The 21,461-nt window shown below is 62.5% G+C and overlaps 1 non-coding gene across 1 annotated transcript in view; it reads right to left on the bottom strand.

Moving 5' to 3' along the window:
* The window catches only part of LOC140111680 (18S ribosomal RNA), a 1,884-nt gene extending 1,440 nt beyond the window's left edge, over positions 1 to 444 (bottom strand). Inside the window, exon 1 of the ribosomal RNA XR_011852189.1 lies at positions 1 to 444. This exon is cut by the window's left edge and continues 1,440 nt beyond it. This is a non-coding gene — a ribosomal RNA (18S ribosomal RNA).
* Between the last annotated feature and the right edge of the window lie 21,017 nt (positions 445 to 21,461).

The following is a 21,461-nucleotide window of genomic DNA, read 5'->3' as shown; positions in this document are numbered from 1 at the left end:
GGAACCGAACCCTAATTCCCCGTCACCCGTTGTCACCATGGTAGGCGGGTTAGATACCATCGACAGTTGATAGGGCAGAAACCTGAATAGATCGTCGCCGTCACGGAGGACGTGCGATCGGCCCGAGGTCACCTAGAGTCGCCAAGTCTAGGACGGGGCTGGCGCCGCAGCGGGCCCGGAGACCCGCCGCGGACCAGGGCTCCCCGGATTGGTTTTAAGTCTGATAAATGCACGCCTTCCTGGAGGGCAGCGCTCTTGGGCACGTATTAGCTCTAGAATTGCCACAGTTATCCGAGTAGCACATCATCAATGCGGAACGATCAAAGGAACCATAACTGATTTAATGAGCCATTCGCAGTTTCACCGTAAAGAATAGTCAGTACTTAGACATGCATGGCTTAATCTTTAAAACAAGCATATACTACTGGCAGGATCAACCAGGTAGCCGAGCTCTGAGGGGTAGACTCTTGGAGTCAGGCTCCGTGAGCTAATGGGAACGCTCGTTGCTGCTGCTGCTACCGCAGCGCTTCTCCGCCGCCGGAGAAGACCTCGCAGACAACATTGGATGGAGCTTAGGGCAGGGGGGCAAGAAAGATGCTCTCGGTCCCTTCCAAGGACCCGAAAAAGCCTTCCCTTCCCCTCCCTCTCGCAGCCGCTGGCTTTCCCCACTCAGTTCAGCCAAGAAGTGGCGCTCGACTCTCACCTCCATCAGCACCTCCGAAGCTCGGACAGCTCCTGTAGGCTGCGCATAGAAGGAAAGCATTGGACGCTCAACTTCAGCACCTCGAGTGTCGGACGGCTCCACCACCACCTCTCCACACTGTTAAGCGAGAGAGACGATAGGAGCCGTCGCGACGTACCCATGCAGCGCCGCCCGCCAACGCACAGAGGAGCGGAGGGGATCGGGCGCCAGGTCCGGGGGAAGGCTGGGAGGGAAGCTACGGCGCTGCTACCCAGCTTTCAACCCTGCGGGACCGGTGCTCCGCTCCTATCGCTCCGGCGAACAGGGTCCGCTACGCTTTCAACACCAGCGCCCGGCAGAGGGCTTGGAGAAGGCTCGCGCGGATCCTCGGTTCGGATCGCCTGGCTTCGCGGGAGCGGCCTTCGGCTAGGGCCGACGACGGCCGGACCGAGCAGATTTGGACCGGGGTGCGGGGCGAGTACCTGCCTCTCTCACGAAGGGAGTGTCACCGGTAAGAAGCCTCTTCCCACGTCTGCTTGCCGACTTACGCTCGCCCCGACGAGAGGCCCAACCGAAAGAGTGGAAAGGGGCAGAGATTTCCAGGGTCGCCCCACCAGGGATGCAATACCCCAGTGCAGACAGTCGGCCCTGCCCCGAACCTACTCGGTGGTTTGAAGGTTAACCTCTTGGGGAAAAGCAGCGATTCGCCTCGCGGTGCGTGCCTCCGCGGATCTAAACCCCCTCGATCGATGTGGGGCCAGAGGACCCCTTTTCCCCGTACGAAACTGTCAGCTCACCATGGGCTCGACGTCCGTGGGTCGGGGAGTTGAGCGCTTACGCGCGGCGGGACCTTATAACCTGCAGCGGCTGAGGAGCGAAGATTTCCAGGGTGGGCCCCCGGGGATGCCATACCCCGAGCAGCCTGTCGGCCCCGCTCCTAGCACGCTGGCAAGCAATGGAGTCTTCCCCGCGGCAGCCACCGCCCTCGCCCTAGCCTCGCCGTCGGTCGATGAAGAACGTCGTTCGCCCTCCTCTGGCTCGGGATTTGGAAACGGCCTGGCCTTCGCCTACTCCGTCGGGCAACTGCCTTCCGCCAGCCCCTTCCCTCGAATCCCCTTCTTCCATTTTAGACCCGATCAGGGGATTGGTCAGCCCAGCCCTGGGGTAAGAAGAGGGGTTGGGGTCGGTTCGGCTTCGGGTGCCCCGCTCGGCCAAAGTTTCCCCTCGCTTTGGAAGCACGCGAGGTCGCGGAGGGTGTCGGGGTTATTTTTTCGGCTCCCTGGCTTCGCGGGAGCGGCCTTCGGCTAGGGCCGAGGCCGTCCGGCCCGCGCAGATTTGGACCGGGGTCCGGGGCGAGTACCTGCCTCTCTCACGAAGGGAGTGTCACCGGTAAGAAGCCTCTTCCCACGTCTGCTTGCCGACTTACGCTCGCCCCGACGAGAGGCCCAACCGAAAGAGTGGAAAGGGGCAGAGATTTCCAGGGTCGCCCCACCAGGGATGCAATACCCCAGTGCAGACTGTCGGCCCTGCCCCGAACCTACTCGGTGGTTTGAAGGTTAACCTCTTGGGGAAAAGCAGCGATTCGCCTCGCGGTGCGTGCCTCCGCGGATCTAAACCCCCTCGATCGATGTGGGGCCAGAGGACCCCTTTTCCCCGTACGAAACGGCCGGCTCACCATGGGCTCGACATCCGTGGGTCGGAGAGTTGAGCGCTTACGCGCGGCGGGACCTTATAACCTGCAGCGGCTGAGGAGCGAAGATTTCCAGGGTGGGCCCCCGGGGATGCCATACCCCGAGCAGCCAGTCGGCCCCGCTCCTAGCGCGCTGACGAGCAATGGAGTCTTCCCCGCGGCAGCCACCGCCCTCGCCTCGCCGTCGGTCGATGAAGAGCCGAGTTCGCCCTCCTCTGCTCGGGACTCGGAAACGGCCTGGCCTTCGCCTACTCCGTCGGGCAACTGCCTTCCGCCAGCCCCTTCCCTCGAATCCCCTTCTTCCATTTTAGACCCGATCAGGGGATTGGTCAGCCCAGCCCTGGGGTAGGAAGAGGGGTTGGGGTCGGTTCGGCTTCCGGTGCCCCCGCTCGGCCAAAGGTCCCCTCGCTTTGGAAGCAGAGGGTGCCGGGGTTATTTTCGGCTTGACGCCTAGTCCGGTCCCTGCCGGTTCCCGTGGAGGCCCGCGGTCAAAACCAGCTCCCCGGCTGTCGGAGCCGGAGCCCCGCAGCCCGAGCGGACGCACCGAGTCCCTCATGTAAGGGATAGCCGCCCCTACGGAACGGCCCGGACTGGGACCAGGCACCCCCAGGCGCCGAAGGGGTGGGTCGGCCGTGTTGCCGAAGCTTAGCCGGCGCTGATGACCGCAGCCCCTAACGATGCCCACAGGCGGGGGAGCCAAGGAGAGCACTAGGAAGACGTGGCGGGGTCGGACGGCTCAATTTCCAGGGTGGGACCCCGGGGGTTCAGTACCCCGGGCATCCGGTCGGTTTCGCCGGCGCGACCCCAAGCCTTCCACGGCCCCCTTCGTGGGTGCAGGGATACCGTGCAGGGTGCAGGCTTAGACGCCAATTCCCCAGAAGTTTTAGGGATAGGGTTTGTCCGGGCGCCACCGCAGCGACAACCTCGCAAGAAGCTCTCTTCCACAAAAGCACGGGCAACGTTCGTGTGCGAGTGTTGGTCTCCCATGGTCTACCGACTCCCCCGGGCGGCCCAAGCGTTACGCCCACGGCCGGGCCCTCGAGCAGGCGCACCCCTGGTGCCTCTCGTAAGGGAAGGCTACGGTCCTCAACCCCTCGTATGGCGGGGAGGGCGCATTTGAAACGCTAAAGGACGAGCCCTGTTCGGGACCTGGCGGGGATCCGCGGATTGGCGAGAGGGATGGGTCTGCCGTTGGTCAGAGGGGACGCACCCCTGGGACGCAGTTTGGCATTAGCGACCGATGGCCCATCTACGACCATGTACTCCGGGAGCGCCAAGGAGGACGCGGGTGGGCTTTGGGGGCAGACTCAATTTCCAGGGTCTGGGCGCCGGGGGTGCAATACCCTTAAGCGCTCATGTCGGTTTCGTCTGCCGCCCGCCTCTGGCCCGGCTCCTAGTGACGGGTGCTGTGAACGTGCGATCGTGCTTGCGGTTGAAGAGTTCAAAGGCTACCGCTGGGGATAACACGCCCGGGGAATTTAGAAACCCCCCCCTCCGCTACAATCTCTGCTTCTGCCGGACTCGGAGGGGAGCCGCCCCGGGGGCGACCGCTCCCTCTCCTCTTCCGCGGCGTGCCGCGCGCTTCGCCGTCAGCAGCGGAGCGAACCTTTTTCTCGGTCCGCAGCTCTTCAGGCGTAGGCGGGCAGCGCTAACAGGGTACACTGGGGACCACTCGACCGCAACCGCTCCTCCGACCGACGAGCATACCTACCGCGGATACGCCACGGTGGGTCTAAGCCTCGTCGCCGCCGCGAGGAGCAGGCGGGAGCCGTCCCTTTTCGTGCTGCGGAAATAAACCGTGGACACAGAGGTGTGTCTGCGCTCTCCGACCGGGCGGGGGGCGATTGGACTTGCCCGAGGGACACTAGGCGAGGCGCTGCCGCGGGAGCCGGAGCTCCGCGCTGGACGCTGCCGCCGCCAACGCCGCCGCCCCCCACCCACGGTACGGTGGAGTACGCCCGTTCCATACGCTTCGTAGCAAACCTCAGCCGAAGCAGAGAGTCCTACCGCTGTGGCAGGAGCGGGGCCGTGCGAGGACCACACTGGCACCGCGCTACACAACCTTAGGCAGAGGACGACAGCCGCTCACGGGGAGCGGGGGATTGATGCGCGACCAAGACTGAGGCTAAGGAACGCTTTACCATAAACCGGCCGGGGCCAATACCCCTGACCGAGCAAAGTGCCCTGCCCCGCCGGATCGCGCTGTGTCAGATCGATCAAAAGAGCGGAGAGCCGAGACTCTACCGCTGGGAGTTTGTGGAGAACGGCCTGGCTTGCGTCCCGTCCTCCCGCCCTCGACCTCACATGGCTAGCCTCACCCGCCGGGAGCCACCCCATTGGGGACCGTAGGGCGGAGAAGGGGTCTCCGCGTCCGGAATTTACTTGTGGAGAACGGCCTGGCTTACGTCCCGTCCTCCCGCCCTCGACCTCACATGGCTAGCCTCACCCGCCGGGCGCCACCCCATTGGGGACCGTAGGGCGGAGAAGGGGTCTCCGCGTCCGGAATTTACTTGTGGAGAACGGCCTGGCTTACGTCCCGTCCTCCCGCCCTCGACCTCACACGGCTAGCCTCACCCGCCGGGCGCCACCCCATTGGGGACCGTAGGGCGGAGAAGGGGTCTCCGCGTCCGGAATTTACTTGTGGAGAACGGCCTGGCTTACGTCCCGTCCTCCCGCCCTCGACCTCACATGGCTAGCCTCACCCGCCGGGCGCCACCCCATTGGGGACCGTAGGGCGGAGAAGGGGTCTCCGCGTACGGAATTTCTTGTGGAGAACGGCCTGGCTTACGTCCCGTCCTCCCATGGCTAGCCTCACCCGCCGGGCGCCACCCCATTGGGGACCGTAGGGCGGAGAAGGGGTCTCCGCGTCCGGAATTTCTTGTGGAGAACGGCCTGGCTTACGTCCCGTCCTCCCGCCCTCGACCTCACATGGCTAGCCTACCCCGCCGGGCGCCGCTCCATTGGGGATACGGTACGGCAAAGCGCGACGCCGCACGATGCCAACACTTTGTGCAAAAACCTGGCAGAGTCGACCAAAACCTCGCTTCTTTGACCGGTATTTTTGATGCTTTTCTCTGCCGCCGAAGGTGCACTGAGGGTCGGATCGCCCAAAATTTTTACCGGTCGTTTTGGTCTGCGGTTCTTCCGAGAGGTGCCCGCCTGACAGTTCTTTTTCAGCAGCCTCCGAAAGGCCATCCAGCGGGCAAGCCAGGGGTTGGCAGCCGCCGGCGGTGAGCCTTCCCCGGCCGGGGCAGACGGCTCCGACCGCAAAATTTTTTCGACTTTCGCCGAGGCCAAAACCCCATGCACTTTTAAAGCCTGCCCGCAGCGCCGTCTCCTGTCAGACGTCCCTTGCCGCCTGCGGTGGTCCTCGCCCGGCAGAGAGAAGCCGGAGTCGCCCCCTCTCCGGTTCTTTTTCACCATTCCGGAGCTCTGAAATCTGCCGGACACCGAGTGACCGAGGACGCTTCCAGGAGGGCGGCAGCGAGAGGCAGAGTGCCACCGGTCGGGTCGCCGGTTCTCCCACACTTTGAAAATTTTTCGCTTGTTCTGGTGGGATGGAGAGAGAGCGTGGCTTATGCGCCCTCTGCCCCGCGGTACGCCCTCGGCTAGCCTTACGCCGGTGGTTCGCCAGGCCACCGGCACCTTGTACGGCGGGGACGGCGTGGCTTATGCGCCCGTCAACCCACCTACTCGCCCCGGCTAGCCTTTTACCCGGAGGGCGCCACGCTCCGGGTAGCAGTGAGCGGCACGAGTCCAGTCATACCATGCCGCTCACCTCGCACCTTTTCCGGCCTCCGCCGCGGAGACCTCACGCTCTGTTCTGCGGAGAGCGATTTTGGGCAAAATCTACAAAGTCCCCGATGGTTAAGGACGTAGACTGTTGAGCGGGACCTACACACTCTTGTAGCCGATGGGGCTCGCCATTTCCCGCAGAAAATGGACCACCTCCCGCAGAGGAACATGAAATGCCCCTTCCCGCGGGACCCGAAGGACCGCTCTGTCCGAGCAGGCCTCCAGGACCACGGCACGCAAAAGCGACTCAGTCCCGCTGGCATTACGGATCTGACTTAGTGCAAAAACCAGGCAGAGTCGACCAAAACCTCCCTTCTTTGACCGGTGTTTTTGTTGCTTTTCTCTGCCGCCGAAGGTGCACTGAGGGTCGGATCGCCCAAAATTTTTACCGGTCGTTTTGGTCTGCGGTTCTTCCGAGAGGTGCCCGCCTGACAGTTCTTTTTCAGCAGCCTCCGAAAGGGCATCCAGCGGGCAAGCCAGGGGTTGGCAGCCGCCGGCGGTGAGCCTTCCCCGGCCGGGGCAGACAGCTCCGACCGCAAAATTTTTTCGACTTTCGCCGAGGCCAAAACCCCATGCACTTTTAAAGCCTGCCCGCAGCGCCGTCTCCTGTCAGACGTCCCTTGCCGCCTGCGGTGGTCCTCGCCCGGCAGAGAGAAGCCGGTTTCGCCCTCTCACCGGTTCTTTTTCACCATTCCGGAGCTCTGAAATCTGCCGGACACCGAGTGACCGAGGACGCTTCCAGGAGGGCGGCAGCGAGAGGCAGAGTGCCACCGGTCGGGTCGCCGGTTCTCCCACACTTTGAAAATTTTTCGCTTGTTCTGGTGGGATGGAGAGAGAGCGTGGCTTATGCGCCCTCTGCCCCGCGGTACGCCCTCGGCTAGCCTTACGCCGGTGGTTCGCCAGGCCACCGGCACCTTGTACAGCGGGGACGGCGTGGCTTATGCGCCCTCTGCCCCGCGGTCCGCCCTGGCTAGCCTTACGCCGGTGGTTCGCCAGGCCACCGGCACCTTGTACGGCGGGGACGGCGTGGCTTATGCGCCCGTCAACCCACCTGCTCGCCCCGGCTAGCCTTTTACCCGGAGGGCGCCACGCTCCGGGTAGCAGTGAGCGGCACGAGCCCCGTCATACCATGCCGCTCACCTCGCACCTTTTCCGGCCTCCGCCGCGGAGACCTCACGCTCTGTTCTGCGGAGAGCGATTTTGGGCAAAATCTACAAAGTCCCCGATGGTTAAGGACGTAGACTGTTGAGCGGGACCTACACACTCTTGTAGCCGAAGGGGCTCGCCATTTCCCGCAGAAAATGGATCACCTCCCGCAGAGGAACATGAAATGCCCCTTCCCGCGGGACCCGAAGGACCACTCTGTCCGAGCAGGCTTCCAGGACCACGGCACGCAAGAGCGACTCAGTCCCGCTGGCATTACGGATCTGACTTAGTGCAAAAACCTGGCAGAGTCGACCAAAACTCCCCTTCTCTGACCGGTATTTTTGTTGCTTTTCTCTGCCGCCGAAGGTGCACTACGGGTCGGATCGCCCAAAATTTTTACCGGTCGTTTTGGTCTGCGGTTCTTCCGAGAGGTGCCCGCCTGACAGTTCTTTTTCAGCAGCCTCCGAAAGGCCATCCAGCGGGCAAGCCAGGGGTTGGCAGCCGCCGGAGGTGAGCCTTCCCCGGCCGGGGCAGACAGCTCCGACCGCATAATTTTTTCGACTTTCTCCGAGGCCAAAACCCCATGCACTTTTAAAGCCTGCCCGCAGCGCCGTCTCCTGTCAGACGTCCCCGCCGCCTGCGGTGGTCCTCGCCCGGCAGAGAGAAGCCGGAGTCGCCCTCTCTCCGGTTCTTTTTCACCATTCCGGAGCTCTTAAATCTGCCGTACTCCGAGTGACCGAGGACGCTTCCAGGACGGCGGCAGCGAGAGGCAGAGTGCAACCGGTCGGGAAGCCGGTTCTCCCACACTTTGAAAATTTTTCGCTTGTGCTGGTGGGATGGAGAGAGAGCGTGGCTTATGCGCCCTCTGCCCCGCGGTACGCCCTTGGCTAGCCTTACGCCGGTGGTTCGCCAGGCCACCGGCACCTTGTACGGCGGGGACGGCGTTGCTTATGCGCCCGTCATCCCACCTACTCGCCCCGGCTAGCCTTTTACCCGGAGGGCGCCACGCTCCGGGTAGCAGTGAGCGGCACGAGCCCAGTCATACCATGCCGCTCACCTCGCACCTTTTCCGGCCTCCGCCGCGGAGACCTCCCGCTAGGACATGCGGGGGGCGATCTTGACCAAAATCTACAAAGTCCCCGATGGTGAAGGACGTAGACTGTTGAGCGGGACCTACACACTCTTGTAGCCGAAGGGGCTCGCCATTTCCCGCAGAAAATGGATCACCTCCCGCAGAGGAACATGAAATGCCCCTTCCCGCGGGACCCGAAAGGACCGCCCTGTCCGAGCAGGCCTCCAGGACCACGGCACGCAAAAGCGACTCAGTCCCGCTGGCATTACGGATCTGACTTAGTGCAAAAACCTGGCAGAGTCGACCAAAACTCCCCTTCTCTGACCGGTATTTTTGTTGCTTTTCTCTGCCGCCGAAGGTGCACTACGGGTCGGATCGCCCAAAATTTTTACCGGTCGTTTTGGTCTGCGGTTCTTCCGAGAGGTGCCCGCCTGACAGTTCTTTTTCAGAAGCCTCCGAAAGGCCATCCAGCGGGCAAGCCAGGGGTTGGCAGCCGCCGGCGGTGAGCCTTCCCCGGCCGGGGCAGACAGCTCCGACCGCATAATTTTTTCGACTTTTGCCGAGGCCAAAACCCCATGCACTTTTAAAGCCTGCCCGCAGCGCCGTCTCCTGTCAGACGTCCCCGCCGCCTGCGGTGGTCCTCGCCCGGCAGAGAGAAGCCGGAGTCGCCCTCTCTCCGGTTCTTTTTCACCATTCCGGAGCTCTTAAATCTGCCGTACTCCGAGTGACCGAGGACGCTTCCAGGAGGGCGGCAGCGAGAGGCAGAGTGCCACCGGTCGGGAAGCCGGTTCTCCCACACTTTGAAAATATTTCGCTTGTGCTGGTGGGATGGAGAGAGAGCGTGGCTTATGCGCCCTCTGCCCCGCGGTACGCCCTGGCTAGCCTTACGCCGGTGGTTCGCCAGGCCACCGGCACCTTGTACGGCGGGGACGGCGTTGCTTATGCGCCCGTCATCCCACCTACTCGCCCCGGCTAGCCTTTTACCCGGAGGGCGCCACGCTCCGGGTAGCAGTGAGCGGCACGAGCCCAGTCATACCATGCCGCTCACCTCGCACCTTTTCCGGCCTCCGCCGCGGAGACCTCACGCTCTGTTCTGCGGAGAGCGATTTTGGGCAAAATCTACAAAGTCCCCGATGGTTAAGGACGTAGACTGTTGAGCGGGACCTACACACTCTTGTAGCCGAAGGGGCTCGCCATTTCCCGCAGAAAATGGATCACCTCCCGCAGAGGAACATGAAATGCCCCTTCCCGCGGGACCCGAAGGACCGCTCTGTCCGAGCAGGCCTCCAGGACCACGGCACGCAAAAGCGACTCAGTCCCGCTGGCATTACGGATCTGACTTAGTGCAAAAACCTGGCAGAGTCGACCAAAACTCCCCTTCTCTGACCGGTATTTTTGTTGCTTTTCTCTGCCGCCGAAGGTGCACTACGGGTCGGATCGCCCAAAATTTTTACCGGTCGTTTTGGTCTGCGGTTCTTCCGAGAGGTGCCCGCCTGACAGTTCTTTTTCAGCAGCCTCCGAAAGGGCATCCAGCGGTCAAGCCAGGGGTTGGCAGCCGCCGGCGGTGAGCCTTCCCCGGCCGGGGCAGAAAGCTCCGACCGCATAATTTTTTCGACTTTCGCCGAGGCCAAAAGCCCAGGCACTTAGAAAGCCTGCCCGCAGCGCCGCCTCCTGTCAGAGGTCCCCGCCGCCTGCGGTGGTCCTCGCCCGGCAGAGAGAAGCCGGAGTCGCCCTCTCTCCGGTTCTTTTTCACCATTCCGGAGCTCTTAAATCTGCCGTACTCCGAGTGACCGAGGACGCTTCCAGGAGGGCGGCAGAGAGAGGCAGAGTGCCACCGGTCGGGAAGCCGGTTCTCCCACACTTTGAAAATTTTTCGCTTGTGCTGGTGGGATGGAGAGAGAGCGTGGCTTATGCGCCCTCTGCCCCGCGGTACGCCCTGGCTAGCCTTACGCCGGTGGTTCGCCAGGCCACCGGCACCTTGTACGGCGGGGACGGCGTTGCTTATGCGCCCGTCAACCCACCTACTCGCCCCGGCTAGCTTTTTACCCGGAGGGCGCCACGCTCCGGGTAGCAGTGAGCGGCACGAGCCCAGTCATACCATGCCGCTCACCTCGCACCTTTTCCGGCCTCCGCCGCGGAGACCTCACGCTCTGTTCTGCGGAGAGCGATTTTGGGCAAAATCTACAAAGTCCCCGATGGTTAAGGACGTAGACTGTTGAGCGGGACCTACACACTCTTGTAGCCGAAGGGGCTCGCCATTTCCCGCAGAAAATGGATCACCTCCCGCAGAGGAACATGAAATGCCCCTTCCCGCGGGACCCGAAGGACCGCTCTGTCCGAGCAGGCCTCCAGGACCACGGCACGCAAAAGCGACTCAGTCCCGCTGGCATTACGGATCTGACTTAGTGCAAAAACCTGGCAGAGTCGACCAAAACTCCCCTTCTCTGACCGGTATTTTTGCTGCTTTTCTCTGCCGCCGAAGGTGCACTACGTGTCGGATCGCCCAAAATTTTTACCGGTCGTTTTGGTCTGCGGTTCTTCCGAGAGGTGCCCGCCTGACAGTTCTTTTTCAGCAGCCTCCGAAAGGGCATCCAGCGGGCAAGCCAGGGGTTGGCAGCCGCCGGCGGTGAGCCTTCCCCGGCCGGGGCAGACAGCTCCGACCGCATAATTTTTTCGAACTTCTCCGAGGTCAAAATCCCAGGCACTCCGACGGAAGGTCCGCCGCGCGTCTCCCGTCTGACGTCCCCGCCGCTCGCGGTGGTCCTCGCCCGGCAGGGAGCTGCCGGATTCGCCCTCTTACCGGTTCTTTTTCACCTTTCCGGAGCTCTGATATCTGCCGCACACACAGTGACCGAGGACGCTTCCAGGAGGGCGGCAGCGAGAGGCAGAGTGCCACCGGGCGGGTCCTCGGTTCTCCCACACTTAGAAAATTTTTGCGCTTGTGCTGGTGCGAGGACGTAGGTCTTTCGACCGGGGCAAGCCTGGAGGGCGGTAGCCGGGATTGGCGCCCTATTCCCGGCTAGCTCTCGGAGGCTTCACCCGGTTGGAGGTTGGAGCTCCGACTTCCATGGGCATGTTCCTCACCGGGACCTACGACCAAGTGTGGCCGAGGGACAGTGACACATTCCCGGGTAGCCTGAGTGGCTGCTCCCGCTGAGCTACTTCCATGGGCACTATTCCTCCCCGGGACTTGCCGCCAAGTCTTGGCCGGGGGACAGTGACACATTCCCGGGTAGCCTGAGTGGCTGCTCCCGCTGAGCTCTTACTTCCATGGGCATGTTCCTCACCGGGACCAACTACCAAGTGTGGCCGGGTTTCGAGCTCCAAACTCGGCTTGCACTTGGTCGCTTGGGGGGTCCCCTCCGCTCCGGGAAGGGCGCCCTCCAGCGGGCAGACGAGGGTACTTCTAGTCTGCCCGAGCTCCATGGGGCCCCTCTCGCCCCTAGGCTCCCCGCCCAGGGTTCCAGGGTCCCGGATAAAGCCACCCTGCCGAGTTCGGTATAGGGTACCGGGCCTGGCTGGAATCACGCCGGGATCGGTGAGACCTCCTCGGCCGCGGCTCAGCCTCCAAACTCCCTTTCGCGGTTCTCTTCCCTTCAACTTCCATGGGCATGTTCCACACCGGGACCTCCGACCAAGTGTGGCCGGGGAACAGTCACCCATGCCCGGGTAGCCTCAGCGGCTGCTCCCGCTGAGGTCAACTTGGAGGTTGGAGCTCCGACTTCCATGGGCACTATTCCTCCCCGGGACCTGCCGCCAAGTCTGGCCGGGGGACAGTGACACATTCCCGGGTAGCCCTGAGCGGCTGCTCCCGCTGAACTCTTACTTCCATGGGCATGTTCCTCATCAGGAACCAACGACCAAGTGTGGCCCAGGGACAGTGACACATTCCCGGGTAGCCTGAGTGGCTGCTCCCGCTGAGCTACTTCCATGAGCACTATTCCTCCCCGGGACCTGCCGCCAAGTCTGGCCGGGGGACAGTGACACATTCCCGGGTAGCCTGAGCGGCTGCTCCCGCTGAGCTACTTCCATGGGCACTATTCCTCCCCGGGACTTGCCGCCAAGTCTTGGCCGGGGGACAGTGACACATTGCCGGGTAGCCTGAGTGGCTGCTCCCGCTGAGCTCTTACTTCCATGGGCATGTTCCTCACCGGGACATACTACCAAGTGTGGCCGGGTTTCGAGCTCCAAACTCGGCTTGCACTTGGTCGCTTGGGGGTCCCCTCCGCTCCGGGAAGGGCGCCCTCCAGCGGGCAGACGAGGGTACTTCTAGTCTGCCCGAGCTCCATGGGGCCCCTCTCGCCCCTAGGCTCCCCGCCCAGGGTTCCAGGGTCCCGGATACAGCCACCCTGCCGAGTTCGGTATAGGGTACCGGGCCTGGCTGGAATCACGCCGGGATCGGTGAGACCTCCTCGGCCGCGGCTCAGCCTCCAAACTCCCTTTCGCGGTTCTCTTCCCTTCAACTTCCATGGGCATGTTCCACACCGGGACCTCCGACCAAGTGTGGCCGGGGAACAGTCGCCCATGCCCGGGTAGCCTCAGCAAGTGCTCCCGCTGAGGTCAACTTGGAGGTTGGAGCTCCGACTTCCATGGGCACTATTCCTCCCCGGGACCTGCCGCCAAGTCTGGCCGGGGGACAGTGACACATTCCCGGGTAGCCCTGAGCGGCTGCTCCCGCTGAACTCTTACTTCCATGGGCATGTTCCTCATCAGGAACCAACGACCAAGTGTGGCCCAGGGACAGTGACACATTCCCGGGTAGCCTGAGTGGCTGCTCCCGCTGAGCTACTTCCATGAGCACTATTCCTCCCCGGGACCTGCCGCCAAGTCTGGCCGGGGGACAGTGACACATTCCCGGGTAGCCTGAGCGGCTGCTCCCGCTGAGCTACTTCCATGGGCACTATTCCTCCCCGGGACTTGCCGCCAAGTCTTGGCCGGGGGACAGTGACACATTGCCGGGTAGCCTGAGTGGCTGCTCCCGCTGAGCTCTTACTTCCATGGGCATGTTCCTCACCGGGACATACTACCAAGTGTGGCCGGGTTTCGAGCTCCAAACTCGGCTTGCACTTGGTCGCTTGGGGGTCCCCTCCGCTCCGGGAAGGGCGCCCTCCAGCGGGCAGACGAGGGTACTTCTAGTCTGCCCGAGCTCCATGGGGCCCCTCTCGCCCCTAGGCTCCCCGCCCAGGGTTCCAGGGTCCCGGATACAGCCACCCTGCCGAGTTCGGTATAGGGTACCGGGCCTGGCTGGAATCACGCCGGGATCGGTGAGACCTCCTCGGCCGCGGCTCAGCCTCCAAACTCCCTTTCGCGGTTCTCTTCCCTTCAACTTCCATGGGCATGTTCCACACCGGGACCTCCGACCAAGTGTGGCCGGGGAACAGTCACCCATGCCCGGGTAGCCTCAGCGGCTGCTCCCGCTGAGGTCAACTTGGAGGTTGGAGCTCCGACTTCCATGGGCACTATTCCTCCTCGGGACCTGCCGCCAAGTCTGGCCGAGGGACAGTGACACATTCCCGGGTAGCCTGAGCGGCTTCTCCCGCTGAACTCTTACTTCCATGGGCATGTTCCTCATCAGGAACCAACGACCAAGTGTGGCCCAGGGACAGTGACACATTCCCGGGTAGCCTCAGCAGCTGCTCCCGCTGAGCTACTTCCATGAGCACTATTCCTCCCCGGGACCTGCCGCCAAGTCTGGCCGGGGGACAGTGACACATTCCCGGGTAGCCTGAGTGGCTGCTCCCGCTGAGCTACTTCCATGGGCACTATTCCTCCCCGGGACTTGCCGCCAAGTCTTGGCCGGGGGACAGTGACACATTCCCGGGTGGCCTGAGTGGCTGCTCCCGCTGAGCTCTTACTTCCATGGGCATGTTCCTCACCGGGACATACTACCAAGTGTGGCCGGGTTTCGAGCTCCAAACTCGGCTTGCACTTGGTCGCTTGGGGGTCCCCTCCGCTCCGGGAAGGGCGCCCTCCAGCGGGCAGACGAGGGTACTTCTAGTCTGCCCGAGCTCCATGGGGCCCCTCTCGCCCCTAGGCTCCCCGCCCAGGGTTCCAGGGTCCCGGATACAGCCACCCTGCCGAGTTCGGTATAGGGTACCGGGCCTGGCTGGAATCACGCCGGGATCGGTGAGACCTCCTCGGCCGCGGCTCAGCCTCCAAACTCCCTTTCGCGGTTCTCTTCCCTTCAACTTCCATGGGCATGTTCCACACCGGGACCTCCGACCAAGTGTGGCCGGGGAACAGTCGCCCATGCCCGGGTAGCCTCAGCAAGTGCTCCCGCTGAGGTCAACTTGGAGGTTGGAGCTCCGACTTCCATGGGCACTGTTCCTCCCCGGGACCTGCCGCCAAGTCTGGCCGGGGGACAGTGACACATTCCCGGGTAGCCTGAGCGGCTTCTCCCGCTGAACTCTTACTTCCATGGGCATGTTCCTCATCAGGAACCAACGACCAAGTGTGGCCCAGGGACAGTGACACATTCCCGGGTATCTTCAGCAGCTGCTCCCGCTGAGCTACTTCCATGAGCACTATTCCTCCCCGGGACCTGCCGCCAAGTCTGGCCGGGGGACAGTGACACATTCCCGGGTAGCCTGAGCGGCTGCTCCCGCTGAGCTACTTCCATGGGCACTATTCCTCCCCGGGACTTGCCGCCAAGTCTTGGCCGGGGGACAGTGACACATTCCCGGGTAGCCTGAGTGGCTGCTCCCGCTGAGCTCTTACTTCCATGGGCATGTTCCTCACCGGGACATACTACCAAGTGTGGCCGGGTTTCGAGCTCCAAACTCGGCTTGCACTTGGTCGCTTGGGGGTCCCCTCCGCTCCGGGAAGGGCGCCCTCCAGCGGGCAGACGAGGGTACTTCTAGTCTGCCCGAGCTCCATGGGGCCCCTCTCGCCCCTAGGCTCCCCGCCCAGGGTTCCAGGGTCCCGGATACAGCCACCCTGCCGAGTTCGGTATAGGGTACCGGGCCTGGCTGGAATCACGCCGGGATCGGTGAGACCTCCTCGGCCGCGGCTCAGCCTCCAAACTCCCTTTCGCGGTTCTCTTCCCTTCAACTTCCATGGGCATGTTCCACACCGGGACCTCCGACCAAGTGTGGCCGGGGAACAGTCGCCCATGCCCGGGTAGCCTCAGCAAGTGCTCCCGCTGAGGTCAACTTGGAGGTTGGAGCTCCGACTTCCATGGGCACTATTCCTCCCCGGGACCTGCCGCCAAGTCTGGCCGGGGGACAGTGACACATTCCCGGGTAGCCTGAGCGGCTTCTCCCGCTGAACTCTTACTTCCATGGGCATGTTCCTCATCAGGAACCAACGACCAAGTGTGGCCCAGGGACAGTGACACATTCCCGGGTATCTTCAGCAGCTGCTCCCGCTGAGCTACTTCCATGAGCACTATTCCTCCCCGGGACCTGCCGCCAAGTCTGGCCGGGGGACAGTGACACATTCCCGGGTAGCCTGAGCGGCTGCTCCCGCTGAGCTACTTCCATGGGCACTATTCCTCCCCGGGACTTGCCGCCAAGTCTTGGCCGAAGGACAGTGACACATTGCCGGGTAGCCTGAGTGGCTGCTCCCGCTGAGCTCTTACTTCCATGGGCATGTTCCTCACCGGGACATACTACCAAGTGTGGCCGGGTTTCGAGCTCCAAACTCGGCTTGCACTTGGTCGCTTGGGGGTCCCCTCCGCTCCGGGAAGGGCGCCCTCCAGCGGGCAGACGAGGGTACTTCTAGTCTGCCCGAGCTCCATGGGGCCCCTCTCGCCCCTAGGCTCCCCGCCCAGGGTTCCAGGGTCCCGGATACAGCCACCCTGCCGAGTTCGGTATAGGGTACCGGGCCTGGCTGGAATCACGCCGGGATCGGTGAGACCTCCTCGGCCGCGGCTCAGCCTCCAAACTCCCTTTCGCGGTTCTCTTCCCTTCAACTTCCATGGGCATGTTCCACACCGGGACCTCCGACCAAGTGTGGCCGGGGAACAGTCGCCCATGCCCGGGTAGCCTCAGCAAGTGCTCCCGCTGAGGTCAACTTGGAGGTTGGAGCTCCGACTTCCATGGGCACTATTCCTCCCCGGGACCTGCCGCCAAGTCTGGCCGGGGGACAGTGACACATTCCCGGGTAGCTTGAGCGGCTTCTCCCGCTGAACTCTTACTTCCATGGGCATGTTCCTCATCAGGAACCAACGACCAAGTGTGGCCCAGGGACAGTGACACATTCCCGGGTAGCCTCAGCAGCTGCTCCCGCTGAGCTACTTCCATGAGCACTATTCCTCCCCGGGACCTGCCGCCAAGTCTGGCCGGGGGACAGTGACACATTCCCGGGTAGCCTCAGCAGCTGCTCCCGCTGAGCTACTTCCATGGGCACTATTCCTCCCCGGGACTTGCCGCCAAGTCTTGGCCGGGGGACAGTGACACATTGCCGGGTAGCCTGAGTGGCTGCTCCCGCTGAGCTCTTACTTCCATGGGCATGTTCCTTACCGGGACCAACTACCAAGTGTGGCCGGGTTTCGATCTCCAAACTCGGCTTGCACTTGGTCGCTTGGGGGGTCCCCTCCGCTCCGGGAAGGGCGCCCTCCAGCGGGCAGACGAGGGTACTTCTAGTCTGCCCGAGCTCCATGGGGCCCCTCTCGCCCCTAGGCTCCCCGCCCAGGGTTCCAGGGTCCCGGATACAGCCACCCTGCCGAGTTCGGTATAGGGTACCGGGCCTAGCTGGAATCACGCCGGGATCGGTGAGACCTCCTCGGCCGCGGCTCAGCCTCCAAACTCCCTTTCGCGGTTCTCTTCCCTTCAACTTCCATGGGCATGTTCCACACCGGGACCTCCGACCAAGTGTGGCCGGGGAACAGTCACCCATGCCCGGGTAGCCTCAGCAAGTGCTCCCGCTGAGGTCAACTTGGAGGTTGGAGCTCCGACTTCCATGGGCACTATTCCTCCCCGGGACCTGCCGCCAAGTCTGGCCGGGGGACAGTGACACATTCCCGGGTAGCATGAGCGGCTTCTCCCGCTGAACTCTTACTTCCATGGGCATGTTCCTCATCAGGAACCAACGACCAAGTGTGGCCCAGGGACAGTGACACATTCCCGGGTAGCCTCAGCAGCTGCTCCCGCTGAGCTACTTCCATGAGCACTATTCCTCCCCGGGACCTGCCGCCAAGTCTGGCCGGGGGACAGTGACACATTCCCGGGTAGCCTGAGCGGCTGCTCCCGCTGGGCTACTTCCATGGGCACTATTCCTCCCCGGGACCTGCCGCCAAGTCTGGCCGGGGGACAGTGACACATTCCCGGGTAGCCTGAGTGGCTGCTCCCGCTGAGCTCTTACTTCCATGGGCATGTTCCTCACCGGGACATACTACCAAGTGTGGCCGGGTTTCGAGCTCCAAACTCGGCTTGCACTTGGTCGCTTGGGGGGTCCCCTCCGCTCCGGGAAGGGCGCCCTCCAGCGGGCAGACGAGGGTACTTCTAGTCTGCCCGAGCTCCATGGGGCCCCTCTCGCCCCTAGGCTCCCGGCCCAGGGTTCCAGGGTCGCGGATCCAGCCACCATGCGGAGTTCGGTTTGGGTACCGGGCCTGGCAGAAATCACGCCGGGATCGGTGAGCCCTCCTCGGCCGCGGCTTCGCGCAAAAACTCCCTTTCGCGGTTCTCTTCACTTCAACTTCCATGGACACGTTCCACACTTGGACCTACGACCAAGTGTGCCCGGGGAACAGTAACCCATGCCCGGGCAGCCTCAGCAAGTGCTCCCGCTGAGGTCAATTTGGAGGTTTGAGCTCCGACTTCCATGGCCATGTTCCTCACCGGGACCTACGACCAAGCGTGGCCGGGTTTCGAGCTCCAAACTCGGCTTGCACTTTGTGGCCAAGGGGGTCCCCTCCGCTCCGGGAAGGGCGCCCTCCAGCGGGCAGACGAGGTTACTTCTAGTCTGCCCGAGCTCCATGGGGCATTATTCCTCCCCGGGACTTGCCGCCAAGTCTGGCCGGGGGACAGTGACACTTGGCCGGGTAGGCGAAGTGGCTTCTCCCGCTGACTTGCCCCTTTGGAAGTAGGAGCTCTTACTTCCATGGGCATTATACCTCTCGAAGACTTAGAGCCAAGTGAGCTCCTACTTCCATGGGCATTATTCCTCCCCGGGACTTGCCGCCAAGTCTGGCCGGGGGACAGTGACACTTGGCCGGGTAGGCGAAGTGGCTTCTCCCGCTGACTTGCCCCTTTGGAAGTAGGAGCTCTTACTTCCATGGGCATTATACCTCTCGAAGACTTAGAGCCAAGTGAGCTCCTACTTCCATGGGCATTATTCCTCCCCGGGACCTACTGCCAAGTGTGGCCGGGGAACAGTGACTCTTGGCCGGATAGAACTAGTGGCTTCTCCCGCTGACTTGCCCCTTTGGAAGTAGGAGCTCCTACTTCCATGGGCATTATTCCTCCCCGGGACCTACTGCCAAGTGTGGCCGGGGAACAGTGACATGTGGCCGGATAGGCCAAGTGGCTTCTCCCGCTGACTTGCCCCTTTGGAAGTAGGAGCTCCTACTTCCATGGGCATTATTCCTCCCCGGGACCTACTGCCAAGTGTGGCCGGGGAACAGTGACTCTTGGCCGGTTAGGCCAAGTGGCTTCTCCCGCTGACTTGCCCCTTTGGAAGTAGGAGCTCCTACTTCCATGGGCATTATTCCTCCCCGGGACCTACTGCCAAGTGTGGCCGGGGAACAGTGACTCTTGGCCGGATAGGCCAAGTGGCTTCTCCCGCTGACTTGCCCCTTTGGAAGTAGGAGCTCCTACTTCCATGGGCATTATTCCTCCCCGGGACCTCCTGCCAAGTGTGGCCGGGGAACAGTGACTCTTGGCCGGATAGGCCAAGTGGCTTCTCCCGCTGACTTGCCCCTTTGGAAGTAGGAGCTCCTACTTCCATGGGCATTATTCCTCCCCGGGACTTGCCGCCAAGTCTGGCCGGGGGACAGTGACACTTGGCCGGGTAGGCGAAGTGGCTTCTCCCGCTGACTTGCCCCTTTGGAAGTAGGAGCTCTTACTTCCATGGGCATTATACCTCTCGAAGACTTAGAGCCAAGTGAGCTCCTACTTCCATGGGCATTATTCCTCCCCGGGACTTGCCGCCAAGTCTGGCCGGGGGACAGTGACACTTGGCCGGGTAGGCGAAGTGGCTTCTCCCGCTGACTTGCCCCTTCGGAAGTAGGAGCTCCTACTTCCATGGGCATTATTCCTCCCCGGGACTTGCCGCCAAGTCTGGCCGGGGGACAGTGACACTTGGCCGGGTAGGCGAAGTGGCTTCTCCCGCTGACTTGCCCCTTTGGAAGTAGGAGCTCTTACTTCCATGGGCATTATACCTCTCGAAGACTTAGAGCCAAGTGAGCTCCTACTTCCATGGGCATTATTCCTCCCCGGGACTTGCCGCCAAGTCTGGCCGGGGGACAGTGACACTTGGCCGGGTAGGCGAAGTGGCTTCTCCCGCTGACTTGCCCCTTTGGAAGTAGGAGCTCCTACTTCCATGGGCATTATTCCTCCCCGGGACCTACTGCCAAGTGTGGCCGGGGGACAGTGACTCTTGGCCGGATAGGCCAAGTGGCTTCTCCCGCTGACTTGCCCCTTTGGAAGTAGGAGCTCCTACTTCCATGGGCATTATTCCTCCCCGGGACCTACTGCCAAGTGTGGCCGGGGAACAGTGACTCTTGGCCGGATAGGCCAAGTGGCTTCTCCCGCTGACTTGCCCCTTTGGAAGTAGGAGCTCCTACTTCCATGGGCATTATTCCTCCCCGGGACCTCCTGCCAAGTGTGGCCGGGGAACAGTGACTCTTGGCCGGATAGGCCAAGTGGCTTCTCCCGCTGACTTGCCCCTTTGGAAGTAGGAGCTCCTACTTCCATGGGCATTATTCCTCCCCGGGACCTACTGCCAAGTGTGGCCGGGGAACAGTGACTCTTGGCCGGATAGGCCAAGTGGCTTCTCCCGCTTACTTTCCCCTTTGGAAGTAGGAGCTCCTACTTCCATGGGCATTATTCCTCCCCGGGACCTACTGCCAAGTGTGGCCGGGGAACAGTGACTCTTGGCCGGATAGGCCAAGTGGCTTCTCCCGCTGACTTGACCCTTTGGAAGTAGGAGCTCCTACTTCCATGGGCATTATTCCTCCCCGGGACCTACTGCCAAGTGTGGCCGGGGGACAGTGACTCTTGGCCGGACAGGCCAAGTGGCTTCTCCCGCTGACTTGCCCCTTTGGAAGTAGGAGCTCCTACTTCCATGGGCATTATTCCTCCCCGGGACCTACTGCCAAGTGTGGCCGGGGAACAGTGACATGTGGCCGGATAGGCCAAGTGGCTTCTCCCGCTGACTTGCCCCTTTGGAAGTAGGAGCTCCTACTTCCATGGGCATTATTCCTCCCCGGGACCTACTGCCAAGTGTGGCCGGGGAACAGTGACATGTGGCCGGATAGGCCAAGTGGCTTCTCCCGCTGACTTGCCCCTTTGGAAGTAGTAGCTCCTACTTCCATGGGCATTATTCCTCCCCGGGACCTACTGCCAAGTGTGGCCGGGGAACAGTGACTCTTGGCCGGATAGGCCAAGTGGCTTCTCCCGCTGACTTGCCCCTTTGGAAGTAGGAGCTCCTACTTCCATGGGCATTATTCCTCCCCGGGACCTACTGCCAAGTGTGGCCGGGGAACAGTGACTCTTGGCCGGATAGGCCAAGTGGCTTCTCCCGCTGACTTGCCCCTTTGGAAGTAGGAGCTCCTACTTCCATGGGCATTATTCCTCCCCGGGACCTCCTGCCAAGTGTGGCCGGGGAACAGTGACTCTTGGCCGGATAGGCCAAGTGGCTTCTCCCGCTGACTTGCCCCTTTGGAAGTAGGAGCTCCTACTTCCATGGGCATTATTCCTCCCCGGGACCTACTGCCAAGTGTGGCCGGGGAACAGTGACTCTTGGCCGGATAGGCCAAGTGGCTTCTCCCGCTTACTTTCCCCTTTGGAAGTAGGAGCTCCTACTTCCATGGGCATTATTCCTCCCCGGGACCTACTGCCAAGTGTGGCCGGGGAACAGTGACTCTTGGCCGGATAGGCCAAGTGGCTTCTCCCGCTGACTTGACCCTTTGGAAG

Source organism: Engystomops pustulosus, unplaced genomic scaffold (genome assembly GCF_040894005.1).
Source record: "Engystomops pustulosus unplaced genomic scaffold, aEngPut4.maternal MAT_SCAFFOLD_543, whole genome shotgun sequence".
Taxonomy (NCBI): Eukaryota; Metazoa; Chordata; class Amphibia; order Anura; family Leptodactylidae; genus Engystomops; species Engystomops pustulosus.
Note: the sequence above shows the minus strand (reverse complement) of the source record. Positions and strands in the feature narration are given on the sequence as shown.